Genomic DNA, 15408 nt, shown 5'->3' on the forward strand with positions numbered 1-15408 from the left:
TGATTTCTCACATTCTAGAGGTTCAAAGTCTAAAAAGATTCCAGCAAAGCAATACAATCTCCCCTAATAGTACAGGAGAAAATCAACACCTTTCTCTCAGTTTCTGCTGTTGCTGCTAGCAACCTTTGGTGCTCCTTGTCTTGCTATATATACTGCCTTTCCTGTTTCTTGGACCAGAACTCCTTTAGAGTTCCCTGGTGAGTCTGTCATTATGCCTCTTTTCTTCTTGTAAAGATGTCAGTCATACTGGACTAGGACCCAACTTAATCCAGAATAACTTAAATTGATTCTATAAATATTCAATGTCCAAATAAGGTCATATTCACAAGTATCTAGGGTTAGGACTTCAACATACCTTTTTGGGGAATACAATTCAACCCCAACTGTTTTTTTTTTTTTTTTTTTTTTTTTTTTGAGGAAGATAAATTGAGCAATTGCCAACACTAACTGTAAGACCTGAGAGGTTGTCTCACATATGGATTCATTTGAGATAACTTGTAATAATCAGCTCTTTTTGTTGACATTAATGATCATAATTATACTAGTTAATATTACTGATCACATGGATGTAATAAAGTAACAGCACTAAAAGGTCTTGAAACGTTTAAAAAATTAAATATTAGCTAAAGAAATAATTTCATTGTAATTTAAAGTATCTGTAGATACAATGTAATGCAAATGTGTAAAAGAGATATTAATGCTATTACTTACTGAATGCCCTTTGGTGACATGAAAAAGGAAAGAACAACTCATAAAGTGACACAAATATTAGAAGTTGAAGTGTTTTATATTAGAAATGGAAAAAAAACTATCAAAATATTCCTTTAAAAAATTCAGTTATTTCCATAGGTACAATGACTGAATTTATAAATAGAGGTATTATGATAATAAATACAAAAAAGTATAAATATTCCTACAGTGAAATCATGAAAATTGACATGCACATTTTCTAAGATTATTTTGGTATGTCAAAATTTATTTTAATACATAAAAATTATTAAGAGTAATCTATCATTAGAGAAGGGAGATTTACTTTCACAGTTTATGATTTAGTCTCATTCATCATATTCTTAAAAAAATTTGTTCACCTAAAGCATTATTTATATCTTAACAAATTCTGATTATGTTGTTTTTATTTTCATCCTTATCTCTAACATGTATATAGTAGGTGCAGTAGTTATTGTATTATACATTTAAGTTAAAATATAGGCTAGAAAAACATTAATAGTTTCTCATTCTAAAGTTATAATCAAAAGTAATATTTATTTGATATTATTTTGATTCTAATTAGGAAATCAAACAATTATTCTGTAGGGGTACCATACTGAGAAATGAGTATTTTGTTAGCCCAATTCATTTTCTTACATTTTAATATCATTCATTTGAAATAACTGTTTTAGATATTCTTATTAATATTCTTATATATCGATGTCTAATCTAAAGAATTGTACACAACGTAGCTATTTTAATTAAATAAAAGCATTTTTAGCTATAATTATAATTAAAGGATTTTTATGTTCTCTGGCTCATTTAGCCATATTTCTATAAAGATGAAAGAATTATTCCCTACTTTCACATTACATAAGAAATTCAGAGATTTACTACACATCAGTGAAGTCTTATTGAATTTTAGACAAAAATTACATTATCTGGTAGAACATTAGGTAAACTTTTCATGGGAGCAGGTATCCAATTAAAGATTTGGGAAGAAATTCAAGAGAAAAATGTAGACTTCCATATCATAACTTTTTGCTTTCACTTAATTCAGAACATACACAAAATACATTGAGTAAATTCTAGTAACAGAACTAGTCAATGGTAGCGAACAACAATTCACATTTTAGAATCATTGCTAAAATATATAGTATTTTAAAGTTTATAACTCAGAATAACTTAAAAATTGACACATTGATAAAATACTGTAAAATGATTGTCTTTGCCAAGTTTTATAACTGGATCCACATAAATCAATTCCCCGCCAAGCACAAATCCAGAATTATATCCAAATTAGAATTATAAACAAATTGATATTCCCCAAATCACATGGTAAAACTTAATGTGTATTGGCTAAATATTCCTAATCCCATCGTTCAGTTCTTATATGAACATTTTAGCCTATTCATCAAATATTACCTTTTTAATGAAAGTAATTATTTTAATATTATTTTTGTGATAAAAGTCTTTAATATGCATTTCTTTACAAGCAAAAATAAAAACAATTTATTCTTAATGGGTCATTCAACTCAAATTAGTATTGTTTCAACTTTTATTACATTTAGAAATAATTTGTCTATTAAAATACACACCTGCAATTTACAAAATTTATGGAGTATAAATCTTGTATCTTTGATATCAACTATTGTAGTGGTTTCATGTAACAGTAGTTTCATTTTTCTAAGGTAATGCATTTTAAGAATAGCATGATGAAGTGTACATTTAACCATATTTTATGCTTTCAGTCAAGTGCTAACAACAACAAAAGACCTCTGATGATATAATCATGATTCATTATAGAATAACCAAGTGGAAGAATGGGTTAATAGGAAATATGTAATCTATCTATATTCAGTTTAAGGGTGACAAAATTTTTTTATAAAGCCCTTTAAGGAATAAGGGCTTATTTTAATATTATACTGATATATTTAAAACAAAATATTTTGTTTCAGACAGTGGAGTGAGATGGACCTCATACCCTAAGTACATGTATGAAGACACAAATGGTGTGACTCTATTTTGTATACAACCAGAGATATGAAAAATTGTGCTCTATATGTGTAATAGGAATTGTAATGCATTCTGCTGTCATATATAACAAATTAAAACTTAAGAAAAGATTTTCTTTCAAAAGTGACACTTTCAAATTGGGTATGGTGGTGCACACCTGTAATCCCAGTAATTTGGAAGGCTGAGATAGGAGGATCACAGCTATGAGGTCAGTCTCTGCAACCACATGGAACCTTATCTCAACATTAAAAAAAAAAAAAAAAAAAACTAGGGTTGAGTGTATAGCTCAGTCATAGAGCACTTCTGGATTCAATTCCTACTACTGCACACTCCCACAAAAAAAGATATTTTGATAAGTGGTGAACAATGGTGATACAGGACAGAGATCTTTTTTCTTGCAAGTTCTAATTTTACCATGTCACCCTATGGAATGCTGATTGAGGGAGCCTGACCTCTGTGTGTATTTTTTTTTTTTTTTAATTTTCATTATGTGTGGCATTTTCACAATGAAACTTTATACAAAAAAAAGTACCCTATGACAAAAGATCTAGGAAATGAGAGTTTGATGAGAAAGAGACAATGAAGTAGATGCCTTCCAAGAGAAGTTGTGTGGCTAAACACTCTGGTTTTATTCTCTAAGGAGAGTTTCTACTACATTTTTGTCCTACAGATTGTGAGGCAAGAATGAAGTTTAAGAAGATTGTATATTCCTATTAACCACAATATAGAAATAACATTTTTGGAGAAGGATTCCTATGTGGTATATATGTAAAAGGCAATAGTCTGCCTAACTTGGTGCATAATTTCATTGAACCTAAGTAAAATTTTCATGTCATGTGTAACCAAACAGACTAGACCTTTGTTCCCTATGAGGGTGGAGAAGAAAAAGAAGAAAGAAAGGGAAGGGCATTTTTACAGCAGGATGGTTTTGTGTTTAGTTATTTCCTTGACGGTGCAAATATATCTTCTACACCAGGATTTGACAAACTAAAAATTTGTAGCAATACAACCACATCCATTTATTTATACATTCTCTACAGTTTACTTCACCTCTAACAGCAGAATTGAGTGAGCTTCAAATGTGCCATCTTGCCTCATCCAGAAAACATTCACTATTCCTGACCCACATTTCAAATTGAGGCTGAGTTTTGTCTTCTTTTCCTTTCTGGTTATGATGGTTTTAGTAGATACGAAGTTCATGGTCAAAATCATAAAATGTAAGGGAATGATAAATGCATGTAAAAAAATCTTCCTGATTTTATTCAACTCAATTCTTCAACTATATATATGACATTTATTACCTACCACCATTAGGAATAAAAATAATATAAAAATTATAGTATTTACAGGCAAATCTGATGAACACCATTATTAAAAATAAAAAAAACATAAATATTATATGATTAAATTTTCAGCAAATAGTTTTTACTAATGGTTTCTAAGGAAGAGTATAAACATGTCACTTCACTGTATTTATCTAAAGTGCTTATAAAAATCTCTCCAAAGGAAAGATGACAAAATGTTTTAAAAAATCAGTAGGTTTTTCAAATGTTTGTTTATTTACATAATCAAATAAGTTTGCTTATGTTTGCTTACTTATATGCTCTTCGTGGCAATATATGCTATATAATGCTTAAATAATAAAAATTTCTTCAACACAAAACACCATATTTGCTTGGAAGTTTTCTATCTAGATTCATACAATAGAAATGATAAAATTGTTCTATGTTTTCTCAATTCTGTATTTAATAATGCCTTTACTAATCTTTATTAATTCAAAAAGCCTGAGGAAAAACAGACATGCCAAATTATGTCATCCACTGAGACTGCATTGTCAAAAAATTTGAAAATAGCTACCTGGAAGTCTATTATAATAGCTGTGAAATTAAGAGACAAAATAGTGATGTTAATATAAAGAAATAAAGTTGGAAAGAGTGAAAGCCTGAAGGAATCTTAATTTGTTGGCAGTAATTCAAATGTATTATCATTTATTGAACACTTACTATATGCTTCTGAAAAGTATATGGATAGGATATTTATTAAATCCTATCCATCACATTTCACAAAATGGAAGAATAAGGAACATTTCCTACCTTGCAACATCAGACTAGAAAAACTCTGATTAAAAAAGAAAATTGGCAAAGTTATGAGAAGACTATAAAATTAGAGGTTTAGACCTCTCATGAAAATGGATGCAAAAATCCTAACTATAACAACAAAACCCATTAAATGGATAAAGGAAGGAGAAAAGAAAGAAGTCACTATGTGATTGATGGAATGAGTCCTGAGCTTAATCATCCTGCTATGGACAATGTCTGAAACATAACAACTTCAACAGACATTCTTGCAAGGATGTGACCGTGGCAGCAAATCCATTACAGTCTCACAAAGCCATCACACACTTCCTTCATGTAACAAAAACAGTCATTTTTTTTTTCTCCCCCTGCAAATGTGTCCTTGTACTTGTCAAGTCATCTCTGCTGGTTGTAGTCTCAGAAACATCACTTGTTTCACATCTCATGATGGCTGATTGAAAAGGTCTAAAATAAATAATGGTAAAAATAAGGGCTTTTTTGTTTTTAAAATTAATAGCATTCATGTCCTCATAAATTCTAATGTTAAAACCTGAATCCCCATTTATATGGTAATTAGTAGGTGAAGTGTTTGTGAGGTAATTCAATTTAGATGAAGTTAAAAGACTAGAAGTTCATACATTGCTGGTGGGACTGCAAATTGGTGAAGCCAATACGGAAAACAGTACGGAGATTCCTTGGAAAACTGGGAATGGAACCACCATTTGACCGAGCTATCCCTCTCCTTGGTCTATACCCAAAGGACTTAAAAACAGCATACTCCAGGGACACAGCCACATCAATTTTATAGAAGCACAATTCACAATAGCTAAACTGTGGAACCAACATAGATGCCCCTCAGTAGATGAATGGATTTTTAAAAAGTGACATATATATACACAATGGAATATTACTCAGCAATAAAAGAGAATAAAATCATGGCATTTGCAGGTAAATAGATGGCGTTGGAGAAAATAATGCTAAGTGAAGTTAACCTATCCCAGAAAAACAAATGCTGAATGTTTACCCTGATATAAAGTGACTGACCCATAATGAGGTAGGGAGGGGGAGCATGGGAGGAATAGACAAACTCTAGATAGGGCAGAGGGGTGGGAGGGAAAAGGAGGGGGCAGGGGGTTAGCAATGATAGTGGAATGTGATAGACATCACTATCCAAAGTACATGTATGAAGACATGAATTCGTGTGAACATACTTTATACAGAGATATGAAAAATTGTGCTCTAAATGTGTAATAGGAATTGTAATACATTTTGCTGTCGTGTATTTAAAAAATCAATTGAAAAAAGAGTAGAAACCTTCTGATGGAATTTAAAATCTTACTGAAAAAAAGGAAGATCCACCTCTTTGATTCATGTGAGGATACCAGAAATATAGTCATCACCATTATAGTACGTGGGCCCTTTCCAGACATCACATCTGCCAGTACTTTGATTTTGGACTTGCCAGTCTCATAAATTATGAGATATCAATCCTTTTGGATTTAGCCACCTAGTCTATAGAGTATTTTGTTACAGCAGCCCAAGAAAACAGGAGAATAACTAGCAGAATTCCTTAGCAGCAGACCTACAATACAATTACGGGAAATAATAGTAGATGAAGCTAATATCAAATATGTTGGATGCAGCTAAGACAGTACTAACAGGAAAATGTGTATCTTGAAATATTTGTATCAGGATAAAATATGACATACATAAAAAGTATAATAGATAGTTATGAACAACTTCATGCTATCACATTTATCATATTAGATAAAGATTAATTTCTTGAAAACATACCATTTACTTAGATGATTCTAAATGGAATAGAAAATCTGAAGGTAACAGTAAAAGAATAAAATACAAGAAACAATTCAAATGTCCCATGACCAAAATATAAAGACATAAATTGTTTATTCACATAATAGTATGATATGCCACAGTAAAAAGGAGAAAAACAATTACAAAACTCAGTAAAGATTTATTGGGAGGGAAGAATAAGTAAATAAAAAGATTTTCATAGAATAAAATATACAGTACAATTTTATTTTCAAAATTAATTATATCTATTGTATATTTTGAAGTAAATACTTCAAAGCAAGAAAATGACTAACACAAAATTGAAGGTAGTAAAACATTCAGAGGGAAAATGGGGTACTTTAATGGTATTTGTAATATTCATCATATAACTTGGTGTTATTTACCTGGGTATTAAAATCATCACATAAATATATATTCCCTCTTATTTATAAGAAAATAAAAGGAAAGTAGGAAAGGATTCATTGAATACTGAACATGATTGAGGACTCATCATTCCATATTTTTGTGATATTTTTGAAAACCAAAGATGAAAAACAGTTTACAGATAAACAAAATAAGCTTTATAAAGAATATGCTACTAAAACGTAATTAAAGTCAGGTAACCATCAGGTATCATAGAAACTGGATTACAGTACAGGTAATACTTTCTATGTGCTACTATTAGGAAAAACCAAATTAAAACAGAATTTTGTACAATTCAGAGAACATCATGATATTGCTTGATGTACCACATTCACAATTTGATATTTTTAAAGAAGAATTACACCGAAGTCTCCTTGTTTGCAAACACTACTGCCATTGTCCTGATTTGAAAATGCTACATGGCTTCCTAAAGTCTTGAGGACAGGTGCTGCCTGAAGTCTTGGAAATATGATTCTCAATTGGCAGGTCCCTGAGGAGACAGAAGCCTCATCTCAGCATACCCAGAAAGTAAAGGATCAAGTCCAAAAGACTACTAGCAAGTGTTTAGACCCAATGGGCTTGCCTTGCAACACTTGGGACTTCCTTAGAACTCATCATTCTTTCCTTCCTTTCCTTTTTCCCTCCCACTTTTGTGCTCTCCTTCCTTTTTTCCTTCATTTCCTTTTTGTGGATTGGAAATGTGAATCCTATATCTGGCTCCCACGTATTTCAGAAGCACAGCACTAATGTGATTTCACAGGTTCACAGAATGAAAATAATGTTGATTCATGATGAATAATAACTCAGTTCTCTCTGACATTTAAACAAAACTTCAGAATGTAGACTTTAGAGTTGATTTAGAATAAGACTTTTGAAGCCTTTGGGATGGAATGAATGTATGTTCCATAAAAGAAAGACAGGAATTTTAGAAAGTCATAATCAGGATGTTAGGAACTAACTGTGTCCCCCCATTATTCGTATATTGAAGCCCTAAGACCCAACACAATGCTATTTAGAGATAGGGCTTTGGGAATTAGTTAGGCTTGGATGAACTTAGTTCCCATCTAAATCATGATGGGATTTAGTTCTCTTATAAGAAGAAACACGAGAGTTACTTTTGTTTCTCTCATGTGAGGATACAGACAGTAGCCAACTGCAAACAAGAAAGAAAGCCCTCACCAGAAACTGTCAGAAGCACTTAACTTGGAAACAAATTTGTGTTTTTTAAGCTATCCAATCCATAATATTTTGTTATGGTGGCAAACTAGAAAAATGAAGTATTTTACTTACAATTATAAAGGTAGTGATTATCAAGTAAAATTAAAGATACAAATTCCTCAATAATAGGAGGGAAGAGAAGTGAAAATTGAATAATTTATGTTCAAATATTTTGTTGCAGTTTATCAAGGGATAATACTTATAGCTGGTAAATTAAAACACTGCAATCAAAACATTAAGAATAAAAAATAACCACTTAGAGGAGTAAAAAAGATTAAAAGTTGAAAATCATTTTGTCTAAAGAGTAGCTGCTGAAAAGAAGGTAGGTAAGTTTATTCACTTTTTATTTCTATTTTTATTCAATTTTTTTTGGTGTGTGTGTGTGTGTGTGTGTGTGTGTTTGTGTGTGTGTGTGCCCACGCATGTATGTCATTTGGTTTTAGTTTCATGCATCATTTTCAACGAAGGAAAACAAAACATTTATATTCAGCATTATCAATTGCATTGTGAAATAAATTCTGTCTAGACATGGATTATAAGGTCATGAGAGTATAATGCCCACATTTTTTCTAACTCCTCAGTATTTCACAGTAATGCATAACAGAGTTGTTTTGCACATGGTGGAGCTGAACAAATATGGCAGACTTATGAATTTTATGTTAGTAGGGAGATAGATGCTGCAGCAATGCCACACAAGAGTTGTGATCCTTGTGGCTTATTTGGTACAAATGCTTAGGTAAGGGAAAAAAATTGATCAATTTGGAGTTTAGCTCATTAAATTAATAATGAAGGCCAGGGATATAAGGACCATAGATTCTGTCATTTCACTTTATAAATGAGAAAAACAATAAGAATGCTTATGAATTTAGGAGGAGTAAAAAATATTAAAACCTAGACTTGTCTTAAGAAAGTTAACTCATCATGCATGTAAAGCCTAATCAATTCTTTAATTCTATTTCTTCTTAATTGACTTTAATTGCCAATTCTTGTCAACAAGGACAAACAGACCTTGCATTTTAAATGAAATGATGCAAGCCATATTAAATGCTGCCTTGAAGTTTCCAAACCATTTCATATGCATGAAGCAATAGCTTATAGTAGCCTTTGTTTCTAGTAGTAAAGCAAAAAGAATCACACTGCATTTTAGATTTTCTTAGAAACACATACACTAAAAAAGGTATCTTTCATGAAAGTTAGTTTCTTCTGTGAAATTACTTATATGCAAAAATAATCTTAGCATCTCCACATTATGTTTACTTAACCTACTTTGCAATGTATTAAAAGAGAAGTGTTCTTTTGCCTTATATCTTTATATAGGAAACACAAATTTGAACAAACTCCAAGATGCTAACAACACAATTTGAAACTACTGAGAATTAGTTTAAAATGTGAGTCTTGAAATCCTTCATATCTTCTAATAACATCAACAGAATACACTCCCGAATATTATCACTATATCTTCAAATTCCAGTGAAAAATCTCATCTAACATTTATCAGTCTCTTTGGTCAAAAAGTTACTCACAAATAAAAACAGAAATCTTTGGAAATTAATCATTAGCTCAGATTTTTTTTTCAAAAAAGTAATTTAAGAATATCTGAATTACTATCAAGATATAGTGATAAAACCAATATCAGTTTGTTTACAGAAATTTTTGTTTTTTGTTTTTAGGCAGAGAACTATAGGGGAAGAAATTGACCTAGTAAAACCAAGTAATTTTCTTGGTGTAACATTTCAGGTGAACAAGTGCAAATTTAATTTCATGTGCTCCATCCAGAAGTTGAGAACTCCTTTAAGTTTTTGCCTTTTAAGGGTTTATTACATTTTAGTGCAGACATCATCATGCTATTTGAGCAATATGTGGATATAGCAAAAATAGTTTTGGAGATTGAATACATGAAAAATAACATATGTATAGTGAAATATAATACAATAAATATTTTCTTTGTAATAAAACTTCTCATATGTTTTTATTCTTTACCTATTTAGTATTCAATAAATCTGAAAGACATTTTGTCTGTAAACATATGCATTTTATATGTTAAAAAGGAATTAATTAACCCTTTTCATATATAACTAGATAAATGTTTTTTACCCAAAGTGCTGTATTTTCTTAACCTACATGTCCTTTATTTATTTATTTTTTTGTAGAAAATCTACCTTTGGTTTTGCTGCTCTTAATCAAAGGTAGACCTCAATGGGAATTGAAGCAAAGCTGTTCTACAACTAAGGACTGAAATTCTACATCAAAAAAAAAAAAATTCTTTGTGTTTACTTTAACTAATATCCTTGATGTTTTTTACTTTTTATTCCTTCCATTTTTTCATTTATAATAAAAAAATAATTATTGTGAAGCCCCCAAAATATATTCATTGGCAAGAATAAGCAAAACATGGTACAGTCTTTTGATTACCTTTTAAAACTTTTTTAGTTGTAATTATGAAATTATCTTCGTGAAAAGTGGCCACACATTGCTAACATTAATATCAATAATACATGCGTGCAGGAACTTAGTAGCCAAATATTAGCCACTAAAAACAAACTATTTGTGAACAACTAAATATACAGTTTATATCTAAGTCATGTTTGACAATTATGTTAATCAGAGCATGTTGAAAAAAAATCTGTTATAGCACATTGTTAAGTAAAAAGGAATGCAAACTACGAAACAGCATGTTCAGTCTGATCCTGGTGTTAAAAAGTAAGCATTGTATCTATTGAATACAAGTAACTAAGAGAATTTACACCAAAATATTAACAATGATTTTCCCTGTATAGTGAGCTTTTGATAAATCTTATCCTTTTTTTATTCCCATCTTTGTTTTTCCTTGAAAATATGGTGTTGTCATTAGAAAAAAAAATTATGATCAAAAGAAGCTATTCCTCTTTGACTTGTACAAGAATTACATGTGAAGGCTGCCTTGAAATGTTTTTAACAGAGACAGAATTATTATTCTTCCAAATTAAAGATGCCATTTAAAATACTCAAATGCATATCATAGGAGAATGCTTTTTGAAATCTCTTTATCTATGATATGAAATTTTACCCTTTGAAAAGACAACTATTACTAACAAATTTCTTTCATTTCACTTCTCACATGTAGTCTATCCAATGAAATTCTTTCTATGAGCTGAACAAAAGGACTCTAATAATTGTGCCAAGGGAAAGGACATCATATAGGTCCTGCTGCCTCTATTAAAGATGAGTTTCTACCTAAGGTCAGGATGAATAATAAGCAATTATACTACTCAGGGTTGAGTTAAAAAGTACTTGGTGTTTATATGACCTTCCATGAGCAGTTTAGTATATTTATAAATATTTGCCATCGTTTGCCTTTTGTCATTGACTAAGGATTGACCTGTGTCACTTGTCACTGACACTGAACACCAAAATGAATTGAAATTCTGTCTTTAGAAATAGGTTTCCTTGATACTGTGACATTTATAAATGGACCTTTAAAGACTGCACTTTTTCTATACACTTTGTTTCAATTTCCTGTCACTCTCAAGTGGAGATTTTTATAATACTAAATTTATCACATCTTTCCAAGATCATTTCTCTGACTCTAAGCTTCTGGTGTACACTTCATCTCTGAAGGAATCTATATTTATCCTCCCCCCCCACCTTCAACTTATGACAAAGTATATATAAATAGCACTCTCAGGACAGAATATGGCATCCCTTTTAAAAAGGGGGAGTATAAAAACTGTCTAGTGAATTATTAGTTTAAAACCCAAGTTAGTTATAAGGCTTATCATCAGTTTGCTTTTGAAGATAAGCCATTTTCATTTTCTGAAAATGTAATCTCTGTCTCAATTTTGTAATATAGAAATTGAGGTAGAGAAAAATATTTGATTGGTTTGGTCATTATATAAGTTACAGCTCACCTAAATTTCTTTTTTGCCATTCATTCTATATTGAATGGCTTTTATCCCTTATTTTCTCTTCTCCTTTTATGAATGAATTTATAGCACTCTAAGTTTTGCTATGTGAATTATGTCTCTTACCGCCATCATTTTTGCACTTTCTGTTCTTGTTTAACATCTTTGTAATTTTCTATAGTCTATTATTTCTCATGAAGAAAGGCAACTTAGGATTCTCTTGACACAGTTGTATAAGTTCTAAGAATTTTTTTTTCTCATGTCATATATAAGCCCATGATTGCTGCATCTATAATTAGTAAAACTAAGAAATTAAAATGTTTTTTAAGAAGCCTCAACTTGCTACGTTGTTAATTACTTTATTTTCAAAACATTAATGTGAAATAACTTTGCAGTGTACTTCATAAATGCTTCAATATATTGTCACTGCTAGCAAAAAAATGTCAGCTTCCAAAATAACTAACACAATTTAGCAGCACACTTCATTCAGTATTTTAATTATACATTTTAGTCCATTCCTCAGTTTATTAGTCTCCTTTTAACATGTACGGCACAAAACCATTGCCACAAGAAGATAACGTCTGGAACTTACATGTCCATTGGGCACAACTATCGGCATTTTTCCTCTGCTTAGGTCATGAACCCAATTAATCCTCATTGCAGAAAGGATAAAGGAAATACCAGTGATCATACACTCTAAATGTTATCTGAATCTAATCTGACAGTCATTGCTGATTGAACTTGGTACACCCTGAAGCTTAAGAAATAAGTCTTAGCAGGCATATAGATTTCTCCGTATTTCACTAATGGCTACTCCAAATGCTTTTGAAAATCAGCAAAAGTGAAACTGCAAATTTATATGTGGGATTAATTTTTATTGCATAGGCTATAATGAGTGTGAATATCTGAAAGCTGTTCATAGTTTTAGAGAATTCACATCATCTTTACTTCAGAAAATTTGCCTACTTGCTTCTAGTAGTGTTCATGTGAAACTGATAACCCAATGAATGAAATGTTAGCAATTCAATTTTAGTAGATATTTAATATTTTTATTTCTGCATTTTAGTAAAAGAGGAATCTTGGTGATATTTCTAATCTTACACTTTCACATGGTTCTTGGATCATGTTAAACTATTAACAAATGTTTGCTGAACTTTATGGAATTATATACAAATGTACACACAGTTACATATAATATTTCAGACAGTTGTAGTCATGGTTAAAAACAATTTTACACCTATCATTTTCATGTATATATTCACATTATCATGAAATGTTCATAACCGCAAGCTTTATGATTCTCAAAGCTGTTTCTAGATGGTTTTTCTATCCTATTATAAGCACAGCAGGATATTATACTTGTAGTATATGCTACAAGTATATTAGAGTATATGCTAAGATAGGTTACACTGAGCAATATACCAGATTCTTCATGCTTAATGCATCACGACTAAACTGGAATGATTTGTTACTAGAATTAGCTCAATGATATTTCCAGTCTTATAGGTATGAAATTTGTGTGTGTGTGTGTATTCACTTTCTGTTTTTACAGCTAAATACCACAGATTGGATAATTTATGAAGAATAAAGATTTATTTAGCTCTTAGTGACTTTGCTGCAACAGTCTAAATTTCAGTTGTCATGGGAGGCAGCTGCATACTGGTACCTTTCCCAGGTTGGTATCAAATGCTGTTGATGGCTTTACAGTTCTAGGGTCTCAAGTTCAGTCCACTCAATCCACTAGAAACTGTATTGCAGGAGATGTTCTGCACCTTGTAGCAGGTTTTTTTAGGGACCACAAACTGTTCAATATATTCTTTGAAATCTCGCTGGAAACAACCATAAGCTCTTTCATTCTAGAAATGTACAGAAGTAGTTCCATGTGGACACCACAGAGGCCTGTCCCTTGTGCCTTCCCTAGTGGCTGTACAAACCACAAAAGGATCCATTTGTGCTAAATCTGGGGAATCCATATATCTGGGGAGGAATATATCATGATAGTGAGAATATGAAGAGTGTCACAAATCATTCCCCAAACCAATCTGCCCTCCCAGGCCTCTGGGACTATGATAAAAGTGGTAACCAAGAAGAACTTTGAAATTTCCTTGGTATCTTTCCCCCTTTGTTCTGATGCATAGTGCCCAGATTCCTTTATCCATTCTAATTTCTTTAGTAAGTTATCACTGGATCCTACCCCCTGGGTTCTCTCTCTTTAAAATGCTTTTTTTTTTTTTTTTTTGCTCTTTACATGATCAGGTTGTGAGTTTTCCAAGTTTTTCCTTTTTCTCTTTGCTCCTACATTTCACTGAAAGAAGCCAAACCACCCATGTAGCAGCTTGATTGCTGTACTGCTGTTTAGATATTTATTCTGCCAAATCCTCTATATTATCACTTTTAAATTATCCTACTTTCCATAGAATCCTGGGGCATGGACACACACACATCCAAATTTTTTGAAGCTATATAATGTCCATAGCCTTTGCTTCAGTTTCTAATACTTGTTCTTCATTTCCAACTGGGCTATTATCAGCATCTTTATATTCTATATTTCTATCAACATTATAATTATGACCATTCAAGTAATCTCAAAGAAGTTGCAGACTTCCCATAATTATCATGTCTTCTTTGGGAGCCTTCCACAAGATTCACCCTTAATGCTCCATTCTAACCTCCTTCTGCAAATTATTTCAACCTCTGGCTACTCCCCAGTTCCAAAGTTGCTTCTACATTTTCAGGTATTCGTTACTATCAATAGTCCCACATCTTCATACCAATTTTCTGAATTAGTCTGCTGTCTATTGCTAAAAGTTAATATTAGTGACTAGGTAGTTTAAAGGATAATATTTAATTCAGCTCATGTTTCTGGCGCCTGGACTGTCCAAGGTTAAAATTTTGCATCTGGTGAGGGCTTTCTTCATGGTGGTTACTCTTTGCAGAGACCTGAAGTAGCATAGGCCAACACCATATAAAGGAGTACACACAAGAGACACAGCCAAAGTAATAACAGGCCTACTCTCAGGATAATTCCTGAAGCCATTAATCTAAAAAGGGGTAGTGATGGCAGAATCCTTAAGACTTAATCACCTCTTAAATATATTTTATGGTATTAAGAATATGTCAAAATAGGGACATATTCTTAATATGTAAGAATACGTTCTTATATATTATCATAATTTGGTTCCTATCTCTGGGTATAATTGATTTAGGCTCTTTATTTAGTGATTTTCTGTTATGGGAATTGATAGAAATTCTTGACACTTCATACAGAAATCTTCAGACTCACATTACCTATA

The sequence above is a fragment of the Callospermophilus lateralis genome, chromosome 4 (genome assembly GCF_048772815.1).
Source record: "Callospermophilus lateralis isolate mCalLat2 chromosome 4, mCalLat2.hap1, whole genome shotgun sequence".
Taxonomy (NCBI): Eukaryota; Metazoa; Chordata; class Mammalia; order Rodentia; family Sciuridae; genus Callospermophilus; species Callospermophilus lateralis.